Here is a 15,328-nt window from a genome sequence, read left to right as displayed (position 1 = left end):
ATATATTACGTTGCCTTTTTGCCCCTTGGTTAATCCGTGGCGATGAGAATGATTGACCAATTGATAACATGGATGTGATGGGGCAAACATGCCTTAATCATGGTTCGAACTTAAGACCTCTGTCTTCAAAGCACGTTACAATCTGCCACGTGTGTCTTTTCATCTCCAGTCACCATTAATTTCAAGAGGTAGAAAACGATGTTACTCAAACAAATTGTATAAATAATTTCCATAACCCTAAACATTTGTTGCACTTGTTGCGAGAAATCCATACCCTCGTAACGTTATAAGTAAACGTCGACCTAGTTCATGTCGCAGGAACCCTTCCTTGCACGAAAATCACGTTGTGTCCACAGGATTTTTGACTGAACGTTTACTAAAGTAATAGAAATGTGCATCCACATAGATCATAGTAATCACATAGATAAGGATGAAAGGTGTGTTAAGATGAAATTCGTGAAAGGCAATCACAAACGTAGAACACAGCCCAAACTCCACAGACTATTATACTGGCCTTGTGTCTAGACACCAGATCCTCGTTAGTCTACAAAATACATTCCATGGTCGCAATGATGTAAGCATTCGTAGAATAAATTTGTATATCATTCTCCCCAACCCTCCCCCCAAGAAACGTGAGCTAAACTAATGCACATTCTGTGATATGTTCATTACTTCTCAGGAACACTCCCGGCCTTCAACTAGTTTATCCTGAAAAAAAACTGCTGGTTAGGATGTTAACAGATACTTCAGGGACAATATCCAAAGAATACAGTCATATACGCAGAATGCAAAACATTTCTATTTTCTCATTTCTACTACAACCCTGGCAGAAAAAAAGGTTGCTGGAGCGTGGTGCTGATCGTATCCCCTCTAAAATGGACAAACTCAAGAATATGTGGTGCCCTACTACCCATCTCCTAAATGTGCCTTCATGGCACGTTGCTATACGCACGAGGAACTTTACCTAACCTTTACTACTACTAACTACTCATGCCAGGAATTTCGATATTTTTTATACATTTTTATTTGCCCATTGCTAACCTGGTTCATTTCCAGCCATAACTGCAATTAGTCGATGCAATAAAAATATGCCAAACTTAAAAAGAAACAGGTGTTGGCGTGTGCGCCACACACCTACACACAAGGGGGGGGGGGGGTAGGAACACAAAATTCTTCCACAAACTGCCCAGATCATGCCTGACAAGACTCCAAGCAAGAGAAAGGTTTCTGGAAACAAGTTTACGTGTGCATAGGGTAGTGATGGCCTTGTCTGCAACTGCCTTCCCCCACTTTCTTATCCAATACAGGAGTAATGAAGTGTTTCCAACTACCTTGCAATCTAACTAAGAGGAGGGAGGCCTTTTTTTAAAGTTCGCCAGTGTACTTTCTTGGCTCTTCAGGAAGATGTGTGTATAGTAGGGCTGAGCCGATGCTGAAACTCTCACCGATACCCTCTGATACTGATACTTGTATAATTCCAAATTTAAAATAACAAAGGTTGGTTATATATAATATGTGTGTGTCTGTGTAATTATTATTATTACATTTTATACATATGCATTTCTGACGAGGGGCAATTAATAAATTAAGTGACGATCGATAGAAAAATATTAAGTGAAGCTAAGAGCAAGGTATTCGTGTGGTCGTCATCCTCCTCTCCCCCAATGTTGAAAAATGAGATCATGCCTCTTCAACCTCCTCTAAAAGTAAAGGATCACTCTTCCCAAACTAACATTAAATCATCTGTGAACACAAGAATAATTGGTAATTTACCAGCCCTGGACACGGTGTCTAAAACTAACAGTAAAGCTGTAATATGAAACCAATCTCGTCTCCTTTTTAGTCCTTTAACAAAGAGTATAATAATTAGTAACGGAAATGTAAGGGGAGAATGAAAACTTACCAGTTTCTTGCTTCTACAGAGTGTCCGAAAAGTCACGCAACCCGGTGTTTACGACCGTATAACGGAATAGCGAAATGGAATGAGAAGAAACGCTTTCTGCCAAGAGAATGCCCTGTATATTGGGAAAATTTATAGAGACAAACATATGTAAGAACATGCATGTTTTAATAACAAATGAGCAAAGTGTTGCCAAAGGCGGGAAAAAAATATTTGCAAATTGTGTGTATTGATGCACAGAATGCATTGAGGTAAATTATTGCAACATTTCACAATACCAACGAACAATTTGGATGGCCATCTAATGAATTTGACAGAAAAAGAACTTTGACGAAGTTTCAAAAACATTGCAGAAGGGAATAAATGGGCTGTTCCAAAAATCGATGTTTTCACAATATTACGCAGGACACTGGCAACACTGTTGCTGTCACGTGTCACTAACAGATGTGTTTCACCACAGGCTATCACACTAAGGCACTTTTAACGACAAAGGAGAAAGTTGGTTATTCTCGAACATATGCAACAAATTACATACACCTTGCAACCCTGAAATGTGGGTATAGAAGAACTGTATCAATTGTTAAGTGGTTTAATAATAATAATAATATTTTATTGTCATTAAGCTTGCACAGCAATAGACAACGTCAAGAACAAAATACATGTGAAATATATTATAAAATAATATAAAATTATAACCCATTTTATGTTTAAGCTGCACTAAAATACAATATTTTTAATTTCAAGAAATTCTTGAGTTGAGTACAATGGTGTAGCAACTAACCAACAGTTTATGTTTAAATACATTCATAGGCATATTTGTCACATCAAGAGGTAGCTTATTAAATAGTCTTAATCCTAGAGCTTCATAACTATTCAAGGATTTTGAGAGTCTATGATATTGTATATTTATACGCCTGCTGTTTCTTGTAGTATAGGAATGTACATCTTGTCTACTTTGTAGCTGTGGCAAATTTTTCTTTACATACAACAGCACAGTGTAAATATATAGATTTATCACAGTCATAAATTTTAACTTAATGAACAGTGGCTTACAATGAACTAATTTGTGTGAGTTGGTAATTATTCTCACAGCTTTTTTCTGCAGTATTAAAATTTCTTGTACATAACTGCAGTTCCCCCAAAGTAAAATTCCATATGAAATAATGCTTTGAAAGAAAGCGAAGTAAGCTGATCTTACGTAATCTTCAGGTACATGACTGTTTAGATTCCTTAACAAATATATAACCCTGGAGAGCTTGGCAGTTATGTATTTAATATGTGGTTCCCATGATAATTTATTATCAATGACAATACCTAGAAATTTCACATTGTCTGAACTATTATCGATCGGGATGCCTCTAAGACTGAAAAACATATGCTGGGTTTTACTTTCATTCAGCAAAAAACCATTAGCTCTGAACCATAAAGAAGATTGATACAGGGTATTATCAGTTATGCCTTTAAGAGTGTTAAAGTCAGAGCTGGCATTAAAGAAGGTAGTATCATCTGCATATAGTATTGTGTGAGCAGTGACGCAACATGGTAAATCATTCATCATAAGAGCAAACAATAAAGGCCCAAGAACCGAACCTTGAGGTACACCGCATTTGACCTCAGCTACATTTGACCTCTCCATTCCTATGCAGACAATTTGTTTACGGTTCTGAAGGTATGAATGAAATAGTTTAAGATCTGTACCACCAATGCCATAGTATTTAATCTTTTTTAAAAGTGAAGTGTGGTCTACACAATCAAACGCCCTGCTCAGGTCACAGAAAGAGGCCTGGCAAAGTCCTTAGTTTCAAAAGCCTTAAGTACACTTTTGACTAGAGAGTCCATGGCATCAATTGTTGACTTACCCTTCCTGAAACCAAAGTGTGATTTGCAAATTAAGTTATTATGGTCCAAGTAATTGCATAATTGAGAATGCATAATTGATTCTAAAACTTTTGAAAACACTGGAATCAGTGAGATGGGACGGTAGCTGGCTAAACAATTTTTCTCACCCCTTTTATAAATTGGTACAACCCTTGATAATTTCAATACATTTGGAAATGTTCCTTCCCTAAGACATATATTTATACAAAAGGTCAGTGGAAGAATTATAGAATCTATGATTTTTTTCACAAGATTACTGGATAAATCATAGATATCTACACTATCTGATGGTTTCAGCTTTTTCACAACATCTATAATTATCTCTGGAGATATTTCAGAAAAAACAAATTTTATTTCAGAATGTCTTACGCTATACTGTTCAAGTAAGTCGGAAACTGTTGCAGAGGGTCGTACAATGTTGTTACGAATTTCCTCAACAGAATTAATGCAAAACTTATTAAAGTCATTAGGGGAGATTTCTATAACATCTCTTTTGCTGTATTTGGCAATCGAATTAATTAATTTCCAGGCAGTCTTGCATTTATTCCTGGATGCCTCAATATTAGTTAGATTATACAATTTCTTTGATTCATTTATAGCCCATTTGTATTCCTTTCTTGCCCTCAGGTAGATTGATTTAGCCAGATCTGTCTTATCCCTCTTAAATAAATCTAAGTATAATAAAACCCTACATTTCATACCGGCTAACTTAGGAGTGTACCAATCAGCATTCTTTTTTTTTATTTTCTTCTTATTAACTTTGAGACTAACTTTACACTTTTTCTGGGGAATACTCCTATCATAAATATCTAGAAATACCATTAGAAACTTTTCAAATGTTACATCAGCCAATGTGTGTTCTGTATCCAAGGACTGAGGTTTACTTAACAGATCTAGCCAGTTTGTATTAAAGAGCAAATTCCTGAAGTTTAATATTTTATCATCCGTTATTGGTCTTGAGATCACTATCTTAGATTCCTTACAGTTACAATCACAGGGTTTTAAGTTATGTATTTTTAGCCAAGGAGAATCATGATCTGAGTATGCAAATACAGTTACATCACATGTTAAACGAGATGTTTTTATGTTTGTGAATATATTGTCCAGGCATGCCGAACCCCTAGTGGGTTTATTATTCATATAGTTAAAGTCAAACTGCCTAAGCAGATTTTTAAATCCAGTCACACTTTGTTTATCTTCTGTTACATCAAAATGAGAGTTAAGATCACCACCAAGGGCGAAGGGCATTCCAGATTGTGTCTACTTATGCTGACGGCATATTCTACACAGGAAAGAGTGTTTATTGTTGATGAATATATCCGAACATCGTCATATTCTTGCGCGTAAGAGATGCATTTATACCGCGTTTGGTAGAACCTGTCCCGCTTCCCGCGCTAGGGAGCGCTCAACAGTTTCGGTGTCAATGAGAAACGAGGAAAAAATCGTCTGCTGGGCAGCGAGGAGCGAATGAAAGCCAGAAGAGAGGCGTTTACGTAGACGCTGTTGCGACGTTGCGTATTTTAATTGGCTGCCTGGCTTTGACTTTCCCCAGCACGGAAACTGTTGAGCGCTCCCTAGCGCGGGAAGCGGGACAGGTTCTACCAAACGCGGTATAGGGATACCCACATTTCAGGGTTGCAAGGTGTATGTAATTTATTGCATATGTTCGAGAATAACCAACTTTCTCCTTTGACGTTAAAAGTGCCTTAGTGTGATAGCCTGAGGTGAAACACGTCTGTTAGTGACACGTGACAGCAACAGTGTTGCCAGTGTCCTGCGTAATATTGTGAAAACATCGATTTTTGGAACAGCCCATTTATTCCCTTCTGCAATGTTTTTGAAACTTCGTCAAAGTTCTTTTTCTGTCAAATTCATTAGATGGCCATCCAAATTGTTCGTTGGTATTGTGAAATGTTGCAATAATTTACCTCAATGCATTCTGTACATCAATACACACGATTTGCAAATTTTTTTTTCCGCCTTTGGCAACACTTTGCTTATTTGTTATTAAAACATGCATGTTCTTACATATGTTTGTCTCTCTAGATTTTCCCAATATACAGGGCATTCTCTTGGCAGAAAGCGTTTCTTCTCATTCCGTTTCGCTATTCCGTTATACGGTCGTAAACACCGGGTTGCGTGACTTTTCGGACACACTGTATATCAGGCGATTGACTTCAGTACAGTGATATTCTGAAGTGACTTTGCTTTCAATATACTTTCGGCGAATGATTTCTAAGCATACTCAAATGCATAGTTCTATCACTTGACATGGAAGGAAATCCAAACCCATCACTACACTTTCCAGAAACTAACTGCCATCATCTGTCGTTCAAAGAAAATTATTCCCCTGCCGCGTTCCTTGTGCCGAAACACGGCTGCTGAAACCCAGTCGGGACAAACAAAAGTCTATGAAGTTGGAAAGGAAAAGGGGAATTAGCACAAGTATTTGAATTTCCAGGAAAATGCTATGTACTATGTCTGAGACACGTCCACCACTTTCATGGGTGTTGACCTTTTTGACTGGGGGAGGTCACTAAAGAGAGAGATGTTCGCAAACAGCGAAGAAAGTGGAAGGATTACCCACAGGTGCATCGTTAGCTTTCGGGATCTCATTGGGGTTATTGTTACATGAGACAACATCTGTACGAACAAAGCCTGGTAGACTCTCGAAGAGATCTAAACAGAAGTAGAAAATCCCTAAGGGAATAATTTCACGTTATGCTTATTTGCAAGATATCTACTTGACCATGAGTCTTATCTGCATACAGATCTTTGTGTCATGCGCTTGCTGCTCCCGGAAACTTGAGTACAGGTTCATTTAACAAATGCACAACTATTTTTCATTTTCTTTCAAAACCAAAGGTAAGTTGGAAAAGGTGAACGAAACTTTGAAATGGAAAAAGACAATTGATTTTGGCCGTGTCTCTAGCGACTCAAAAACAATGCTATCGGCTAGTATTGGTGCAAAAATATCAACTGATACCGATGTAATCGGCTCAGCCCTAGTGTATAGTACAATGAAATGTCAAGCATTTAAAGAGATATAGGTTAATTTTGTTTGTAAGTATGAATAAATGCAAATGGCCAAGCATGCAGAGAGATTGGCACACAATTTCACCACAAAAGGTTCCTCATTTAAGCCTCAGCCTAGACATGGATCTTCCCTTGGAACTGTCCCCTTTATTTCATTCATTTAGCATTCCTCCTCATACTGGCAATCTAGCCTACAGAGGTAACAGAGTAATGTAAAAAAGAAAAATGAGGTGCCAGTGACCTGTGCTCTGACAAGAAAGTTGTACAATTTACATGGTTTATGAAGATTGTGTTCTTTGTTATTTAAAATTGTTCACTCACGACCGGATCAAGAAAGTGTGGGGCGTTACCCCCTATACGCCTTCATGGCATGGTGCTATGCACAGGGGAGCACTTTACCTTTTTTTCACAAGGATGTATTATTGTGAAGTAATGAGTTTTAAAATTTGTGCTTAGGGAAGTTAGGATTAATGCTGTGAGCAATTTCACATCCCTAGTTAAGGAGGGTCACATGGTTCAATTATGTACTGATTCTTTAGTTGTATAAGAGTGTGGATTTTTTAGTTGTACAAGAGTGTGAGAAATGAGTTTAGGATACTGGAAATAAATGTGGCAGTAAGTTTAAAGTTTAGAGAAACTAATTGTAGACTTTCAAGATGCAGGAAATATTAATTTCTGCGGAATTATGTTATAAAAAGTAGGCAAGTGACTGTCTGATGCATTCAGAGGTTACACCTACAGGCAATGAAACCTAATAATCCTAACCTACTCCCAACATACAAATAGTAATGCTGTAAGCACACAGAAGAATAATTACAAAGCTAAGCACCAAAGCTGGCAGCCTAAGCTACTCATATGAGCATATGATTGGCATGGAAAAAGTACAAAATGCAGTGGTCTGAAAACCTGTTTAGTTGCTGCAACAACATACATTAAGGCTCGACTGGACCATTGGCAGCAGTAAAATTTTCCTCTCCGTTCGAAAAACCTTTTTGATATTCCAAAGTATGAAAACTTACATCAGCTTAGAATTCCATCTAGAGCATTGACGTGAATTTTTGTGTAGTTTGCTTTCACTGTTATCTAGTTATCAATAGTTTCGTGATTACATAAGTCTATTAAACTATTGATAATATCTAGATCAGCGGCAGCTCGTGACTTTTCACAGATGCGTGCTACAGATAGATGTTGTTTCTTTCATTTACAATTACCCCCAAACACACACACATTTACACATTCACTTGGAGCCGCAAGCGTACGCAGGTTTTTTTTTTCCCCCGAGGGGTCTGGAATTGTAAAGGTCTGTATCACATAGCTGCTTTCTATGTATGGCCGGAATAAACTATTAAAATATTTTGCAATCACTGATTTAAACCTTCATTTTAAAAGCTATTCAAAGACAAAACTGGTAATCGGAAATCATTTTAAGGGGTGCTTGCATTTAACACTGTTTTTCTGTTTCCAAGTTCTTTGCTACTTTCATTCGAAACTCAAAATTTGAAGATGGGATGTAGCCCCCATCAATTTCCTAGCCCCAACCTCTCCTACGCCACTGCTTGGAACAACAGAGCACAACTGTCCTTTACAATGACTGCTCCATATTTCACACACATGACCATGAACCACGTGAAAAAAAAATCGTGTCTGCTGATCCTGTAAAGGTATCTGCAAACTTTCTTCTTATACTGAGATGACAACACTTACCGTGCTGTGGATCTGTGTAGCACGCTAGCAGACGGATTTCCCGAGCTGATTGGCTCCGACCCTACCTCCCCCGCAGAACTGAGGGTCATTCGGCCAGATTCGGCATGCCGCGAAGTGGCAAAAAAGTGCTATGAAGCCAATAGCACGGTCGTAGCTTAACAGCATGCAGAAAATACATAGCACGCTGCAAATTTTTGAGCCTCTTAACGTAAGAAGATTCATTTCACTTCAGTGTTTTATTAAACTTCTTCAATCTATGAAATATGTCTCTTTCTTTCTTTTTGTTTTAGTAAATTGAGTAACATGCAGAGGCGTCACCTGAAGGGGGTTCACGGAGCACACGAACCCCCAACTGAAAAAGAAAAACCTCAATTTGTTTTCTTTTCTGCTTTATAAAACACTACATTTCAAGATACTTACTTTACAAAGCAGGTTTTTTCTTTCCTAAAGTCTTCACAATGCTTCAAATTTCCAATTTCCTCCGACCGTCATTGATTTGTTGTTTTAAGTCCAATTTATGCACAGTAAGGATAATCAAGACTGGACCTACAGTTTAAAGTGGGATCCGAACCACTGTGCCAAGTGCCTCCACTGGGTATCGAACCCGGAACCCCTTGATTACAAGGTGACAACGCTACCACTGCACCATCAGGGAGGCCCATCCTCTGACTGTTGACAAGAAAAGCTCAGCAGGTTAGGTAGCGAGAGACTGGGGCACATCTGGCGCTATGAACTCCCTCTGCTGTATTCTTCCTGCTCCACCAAAGAAGCCGAGAGAAAACAAGGGGGGAGCTGGAAATCGGAGCACGTTCTCCTTTCAAAAGTTTGAAACTGTCAACAGATGGTGCAGATAGCGGCGGAGGCACAGTTTTTTGCTATTCCCAAGTATTTTATTTCTCGTTTCCTTTAGCTTTTTTATTGGAGAAAAGTAAGCAGTATTTAAGATATACTGCAAGCACTGTTTGCATTGTTATAGTAATTCCTAAGATTTTCGATGCTTTTGACTAATATCTTTCCTTTCGAATCCATTTCACCAAAAATTAAGGCAGCAAACTTCCTCAACAACTCCATTGCAAAAAGTTGTCATGCACCCAAAGCCTTGCAGTTGCATGGCGAAGGTTTTGTTTTCAAACACTATAATGAGCACATTTAAACTTACATCGTCATTTTAAATGTGTTGTTTAAACCTTTGGATAGTGTAGACGAGTCAAAATAAAGAAGATGAAGACACTGCTAGTAGAAAATAATATTTATCTTGGTATGGATAAATATCCATTATATTTTTATTGAAAAGAAATTATAATTGTTATAAACTCTTACAGGTAAACTTCAAAACAATAATTTTAAGTATCGCAAATTGCAATTCACATCATGAAGTTTGTGCTTTGCCAGAGGCTACCAATGAAATATAGGAAAGCTGTTGTGAAATTACAAATTGCTATTGAAATTGAAAATAAGAATAATAATTTGTCGGTATCATCAATAGTGGAAATGGTTGTGGGTTAATTTCTTAGGAATAGGTAAAAAAAATTCCAACACTAAATAAGGAGAGAAGAAGGCATTTCAATAATTCAAACTGTTTACCTTAGTAATTTTTCATTGTTTTTGAGGGTATTGACGGGGCGAGGTTTTTTTTAAATGGAAACGATAAATCGAAACAGAGGCGGTGATTATGGGAGGCACTTTCCCCCACCACTATGCTAAACCTTACATGAAGAGGGAAATATACTGTCCCCCCCATCCCCCCGTTCTGGAACTCAATCGCCGCCACTGAATCGAAATAAATTAAAATTGACTTGTGTTTCGTAAATGGATTTTCGCTGGGCACTCTGGCAGTGGATAGCACAATACAAGGTCCCAGCTTCGCATTCTTCATAAAACATGCATTATTATATTCATATTTCTTGTCTTACTTTATTTTTCCCTTGTACTCTACAATTTGTTAACTTTTTATATGCTCACTTGATCAGTGTCACTCACATTTAGCATTTTCTTTTCTGCGATTGTGATCAACGATTGATTTTCTGTGTGTTTGTAGACCATCTCGGTCTGGGGGGTGGAGAGGGTTAACACTGGTAACGTGCTATAGCACAGTAGCATGTATTAAGCAGCTGCCACTGATCTAGATAATAGTGAAAGTAAACTACATGAAAATTCATGTCAATGCTCTAGATGGAATTCTAAGCTGATGTAAGTTTTCATACTTGGGAATATCAAAGATGATTTTCAAACGGAGAGAAAAATTTGAAAAAAAATCACCCTGATAGCTGTTAAGAGGTCCAGTTGAGTCTTAACCCTGCATTGGTTGCACACAGTCTCTCATTCCGGGTGCGTGATTTTAACATCATTATTTATCAATGATTGTCTTGTCAACACCTTCCCTTTGTCTAGCTGAGTTCCCAACCTGCCTCTTTTACCCCACGATTTTGTTCTCAGTGTTAGTAAGATATTCGAACCACTAGGGAGGGTTCATTGAAGCCCCTTGCTGTCGGAGTCCAAACGTGGTTATAGGCATGCCTAGTTTTTACTGAAAATCTGATATACCATTCCATGCCCAATTAACGAAGAGTACCTTTTTATAATTTTATAGAATTTCAATTTTTATTCAATTGTTCAAAGAAAAGATCTAATTGTAATAATTGAAGATTTGGCAGTTTAGACCATTAATTTGGCATAAAAACCCGGTCTCTGAGACTGCATGCGACCATCAACGTTAACTTTTCTCGCGCGACCCACGAAGGGTTAAGTGCTACGCTCACAATCCTGCCACTGATGGTCCCATCTTGGCATGGACATGGCTCTTGCTTTGTGAGTGTCCATTCATTAATTTTAAAAAATCACCATTCATCCACTGTCGTGATTAGCCAAAGTGGCAGAAAAGCTATGCTAAATAAAAAATATATATTTGCTCAGTACATGTTCACACAACTTTAGAACTTCTTCATCTGCGTGCAAAGCATATGTGTATCATGGTGATATAAGAATTAAATAGACAATTGGATGATAGGTCGACGTTTTTTCTCCTTTTATGGCTTTATGTTCGTGTGCACAACTGCATGGTACCCCAGTTTAAAGTGAAAACTTTTGCATGGTTTATGAAGATTGTGTTCTTTTTAGCTCACAGGGACATGTGATGGTGAATTCATATACCTCTGTAACCTTGCCTTGAAGCAGACAAGTCCAAAGGTTTCCTGCAATGGAATACTGCACCAGATATGACAATCCAAAATTATACCAGATGGGACATTGCCTATCACTTCATAAACACAAAAAAAAATTGATGAAAAAAGACAATAAACATTAATTATTTTATATTAAGATGTTTTATAAAATAAAGTAAGTCAAACACAAAGGACTAAAAACTTACGAAACCCATGCAGGAGTGAAGCTGTCATTAGGAGGGAGTGTTAGTGTTAGTGTTATAGGTGTTAATAATTTTACTTTGTTAGGTGAGGAGTGCTAAGTTTGATTGCATTATCATTTGCACGTATTATCTCGCTTTTTGAGTGTGCGTACAACCGGTTTTCACGAATAAAAAATGGTGAAAGTACTCAAGAGGTCATGCATAGCCCCAAAAACCATTCATGCATAGCCCCACATACCATTCACGGTAAGGTTAGGTTAGGTTCGATTAGGCAAACATAGTTAAAATTTGGGGTCATATTAATATCAGGAATGTATATTTTGTTTTTATGTCTTCTTGCGAAACAACGGCATGGTTGGAAACACTGACAGGGGTTACACCTGGTTCACGTAAAGAAAGGAAATGAAATCAATGGCAATTGTGTGTCGGAGCGATATTTCTCTTGAAAAATACATGAATTTCAGTGAAATTGATTCCAAGATGAAAGAAAATACCTGTACGAACTTTGAAAATGCTACAGAAACTCATTTCCGTAAGTAGTTTCTTCTGTAAAAATGAAGAAATACGTTGTGCCGATATGAAACTGTTACCCTTCACCCTCTGTACCCCCCTCGAGAAAGTGAAATATTTGGCACTTGAACGTTTTCCATTGTTTTTAGCTTGCATAAATATGTTATTGTGAAGTAAAGTACATCTGTTACCTAACGTGTTACATTACCATGCAGCAGGACAGTCCGAGCGCTTCGAGCAAACACCGGTAACGGTTCCGATTGTTTTATGATTTCTCCTAGCAGAAAGACTAATTATCATAGAATTTTGGAAATCGTTGTCACACGAAATTTGAACCTTCCTTAAAGTAATGAGCACTGTTTGGACTCGAAAAAAGTTATTTATGTTGAAAAAAACAACTTGAAATTACCTTACTCACTTCTCATGGACAAGATATTCTCCATCGACAAGCGACAGTAAATATCGTAGAACAATATAATTCTCGAGGGGGAGTACAGTGAGTGAACGGCCACATAAAATGTGTGAAAATACTCCGGCGGGAAAAAAGGGACGAAATTAGGTAACAAATGTTTGAGTTATCTGTGTTTTATGCATTTTCAAATGTCACACGTTACATACGACATTAACATCTACCATTTAAAATAATCTGCGGTAAAATTTTATGGAGTACACTCGGTTAACGACACCAAAAATAAAAATAACAAATACATGTATTACTACAAATCGAGAGACTGAAGGTTCTCGGAAGTTTTTTCAATGCAACTCTAGGGTTATTTCAAAAAATGCCATTATCACAGTGTTATTTATTATTATACGAAAAAAACAACATAGCCAATCAAGAATTAAAAAGGAGCGATTTATAATAATGTAGAATTATTATTAGTTGATGTTTAATTACAAATAACATCACAACCTGGCCAAGGAATCAAGTCATCAACCATCAATCGCAAAGCACATCAATCGATTGCTTTCCAGAAGTCGAACACTTACGAGATGTACTATAATGTCGATATTCACAAGAAACACGGTTATTTATAAATGAGCTTCAAGAACTGACACAAAACAATTGCTTACAACCTCTCCCTAAAAATACGTAGGATGAAGTCAGAGATAGTCATGGACAATTTGCTGAGCAATACTTACGGATCCCACTGTACGTACATGTTGATTGATTTTACGGCACGCTTCTACCAAGAGGCGTAACTTGATGGGGGCAAGGGACCACTTACTTCCCTAAAATTTGCAGGTTTACAAAAATAATCTCGTTGTACAGTGGGATCCATGAGTATTACCGTGCAAATTGTCCATCACCATGTTCGTGCACTTTATTTGACCCAATAAGAGCTTCAGGAATTAAAAGAAAACTCAAAACAAGCTGTTGACAACTTCTGCACCAGCATACATAAAAATGCATCTCTTAAAAACACATAGGATGTAAGAAAAAAATTAATAAAAATAGTCATGGACAATTTGCAGGGTAATACTCATGGATCCCACTGTATACCTGAGGAACAAACAACTGAAGAATAGTTTCATGATATCTCAAATGTAACAGTTATTTAGCAAAATAGCCATGGATGATATTTTATGGGATGTAAACTTCCGCCAAAGTTTTATCCCGTGTTCGATTCTGTCCCACCCACCCCAAAGTTAGGGGACATCAGGGACATAGCTAGGTTCATCAGTTTGGGGGGGAGGGCAAACGTAAGATAAGGTGCGTTGCAAAATGATAAGAACGGTATGAAATTTGAACATATCGTGGGAACGAAAAGGAAATAGGAAACGAAAGTGATGCAAACTGACAGAGAGAGAGAAAGCATGTTATGAGAAACGTGGTACTGTTCAGGGAGACGTGTATGTGTAACAGCAGGCAAGGTCGAAATCAAAAGAGCATTGCAAAATGATAAGAACGGAGTGCGGTTACCCCAGTAGATGTCGTTGCCAGTGGCTACAGAGGGCGCTGTTGCAGCTAGCGTGCAGATCGCGAGGTATTCATGCCCTGTTGCGAAGTACGACAGCATTGTAGTGATGGGTTATGGCCGTTCCTTTTCGGGAGTCAGTTCACCGGAGTTCGCTCACCGCATGGAGTCGTTCACGAGGAGTCGTTCAAAGGAACTATGCAGCTCCTTTTGCGAGGCAGTTCACTGGAGCTTGCTCACTGCGTTCAAAGGAACGACAGACAACACTCGCCGTTTTTTTTTCGTGGAGTTGAGCGAAGGGGTGGGGAGGATTGTTGCTGGAGTTATTCTGAGTGAAAAGGATTAGGGAGGGAGGGAACTTCGCTAATCAAGATGAAAAAAAGGGGAAGAGAACCTACACAGCAAGAAGGAAACAATGTACCGGTGAAGGTAAGAAATCATTGAAGACTGACGGGGAATGGGAGGAAGATCTTAATGTATTTCAACTTATAAATTTTTTTGGTGTTAGATAAGTTTGTCAGATTCTGCGTCTTCTTTGTTGGATTCAGGTACGGGGAGCGGCTCGGAAGGCTGAAATCCTACAAATGTGTAATTTAAATAGTGTATTATGGCAAATTAATTTTACTCCCTTAGCAAGATTAAACATCTTGCATAATAAGTTGTAATATACTGAGAAATTCATCTTCTACATCCTTTTTTCTCCTTTAGATGGCGGCTGCTGATAAGATATGAGCCCCTCCCCGAAATGAAATTTCTGGTCTCGTTGGATTCGTTGCTTACGTTTTCGTACCGTTAGATTAACTGTGACAATTAAACATGAACGTACGCAGTATTCTTTTTCTGGAGGGAAGCAAGTGAGTCATATTCCACGTAATAATGGGACAGTCCTTCAGTTTGAAATTGTTATGTTCCTTCTACAACATTCTAATAATGAACAAGTTACTGCGACTGAAATAAAATAATATATGTTGAATATATAATTGTATTCCACAAATCATTTTTCAGGCCGTCGCCCCC

General features: G+C 38.0%; 1 protein-coding gene across 1 annotated transcript in view; it reads right to left on the bottom strand.

The window, feature by feature from the left end:
* Positions 1-13,421, bottom strand: part of Aven (Apoptosis and caspase activation inhibitor) — a 42,958-nt gene extending 29,537 nt beyond the window's left edge. Inside the window, exon 1 of the mRNA XM_083111180.1 lies at positions 13,383-13,421. The gene's annotated coding sequence lies outside the window, so the exon portion shown is untranslated. The remainder of the gene's footprint in view (positions 1-13,382) is intronic.
* Positions 13,422-15,328: the final 1,907 nt, after the last annotated feature.

This window comes from Lepisma saccharinum, chromosome 25, assembly GCF_977018435.1.
Source record: "Lepisma saccharinum chromosome 25, izLepSacc3.1, whole genome shotgun sequence".
In the NCBI taxonomy this organism is placed as follows: domain Eukaryota; kingdom Metazoa; phylum Arthropoda; class Insecta; order Zygentoma; family Lepismatidae; genus Lepisma; species Lepisma saccharinum.
Note: the sequence above shows the minus strand (reverse complement) of the source record. Positions and strands in the feature narration are given on the sequence as shown.